The 1,628-nt window shown below is 38.1% G+C and overlaps 1 pseudogene across 1 annotated transcript; it reads right to left on the bottom strand.

Annotated features, from left to right (window-relative positions):
* Positions 1-251: 251 nt before the first annotated feature.
* On the bottom strand, positions 252-975 carry LOC105550227 (annotated as a pseudogene). The gene has a single exon (XR_001007669.1). The product of XR_001007669.1 is annotated as an ATP synthase subunit O, mitochondrial pseudogene (transcript).
* Positions 976-1,628: the final 653 nt, after the last annotated feature.

The raw sequence follows: 1,628 nt of genomic DNA on the forward strand, positions 1-1,628 counted from the left end.
CCCCATAAAGAAATCTTGTACCCATTAACAGTCATTCTTCACCCAGTCCCCTCCTTCCTTCCTGGCTGGCTTGAATAACCACTAATTGAGTTTTTTCTGTATCTTTTTTTTCTAAGCATTACATATAAATGAAATTACACAATGTATAGTCTTTTGTGACTGGTTTAACCTAGCATAACATTTTTAAGGCTTAACAATGTCATAGCATGTATAAGCATTTTTGTCTTTTTTCTGTTGTTCTTTTTTTTTTTTTTTTTTTTTTTGATCTGTTCTGGAAGCTTTTTATCGTTGCTCCAAGTTTAAGAATTTTCACTGATGACAGAAAATCAACACTTAGACAACCTCCCGCATAGCCCTGCCCAGCTTCTGAATCTTGGTCTTGACAGACGTGCCAACATATTTCTCTCCAATGCGCACAGTCATTCCACCCGTGATTGACGGATCAGTCTTAGCCTCCAATTTCAATACTTGGCCTTGACTTATGAAGCTCTTGAGGACAGTTTTTAATTCAGAGAGTATGGCTTCTTCTAAAGGAGTTGCAGTGCTCACTGTGCAAGGTACCTCTCCGCGATGAACACTCATCATGGTAAAAAAGGCAGAAACGACTCCTTGGGTATTGCTTAAGCGACCATTTTCAGCAAGCACATTGATCCAGTTGGTGGTGACGGGAGAGAACCTCTCTTTTGCTGTGATGTCATTTAGGCTTTTCACTCTAACAGAACGCTTCACATAGGAATTCAAAACAGAAGCAGCCACTTTGGGTTCCTTCAGGATTTGTGCTACTCTCAACAACTCCTTTTCTACTTGCTCCAACTTACTCTGTTTTGATGCAGCAGAATAAAGAGCTGTGGCATAGCGACCTTCAATACTGTATACCTGAACAGGAGGCCGCACAAGCTTGGCAAATGGTCTGACAACAGAGGTACTGAAGCATCGCACCTGCCGGGAGAGCCCGGACACTGCTGGGGCGGCCATCTTCTCGCTGTTCTGATGTTCTTTTATAACAAAATTTTATAGATGCACAGTATTTTACATATTTATGGGTTACATGTGATATTTGGTTACATGGATAGAGTATGTAATGGTCAAGTCAGGATATTTGAGGTGTCCATCATTTTGAGTGTTTATCATTTCTATGTTTGGAACAATTTAAGTTATCTCCTCTATCTATTTTGAAATATACAATACATTGCAACTAACTATTTGAAATATACAATACATTGTAACTAACTATACTTAAACTTTTTATCTAGCTGTATGTTGGTACCTGTTAACACATCTCTTTTTATCCCTCTTCCCATTCACCCCACCTTCTCAGGCTCTAGTATCTATTATTCTACTCTACCTATATGAGACTTACTTTTTTAGCTCCCACATATGAGTGAGAATATGAGATTTGTCTTTCTGTACATGGGATATTTCAATTAACATAGTGATTCCAGTTTCACTATGTTGCTGCAAATAACATGATTTCATTCTTTTTATGGCTGAATAGTATTCCTTTGTATACACACACCATATTTCCTTTATTCATTCATCTGTTGATGGATACTGTTAGGTTGATGCCATATGTTTGCTAGTTTAGATAGTGCTGCAATAAACATGAGGAGGCAAGTATCCCTTTGATA

The sequence above is a fragment of the Mandrillus leucophaeus genome, unplaced genomic scaffold (genome assembly GCF_000951045.1).
Source record: "Mandrillus leucophaeus isolate KB7577 unplaced genomic scaffold, Mleu.le_1.0 Scaffold471, whole genome shotgun sequence".
Classification (NCBI taxonomy): domain Eukaryota; kingdom Metazoa; phylum Chordata; class Mammalia; order Primates; family Cercopithecidae; genus Mandrillus; species Mandrillus leucophaeus.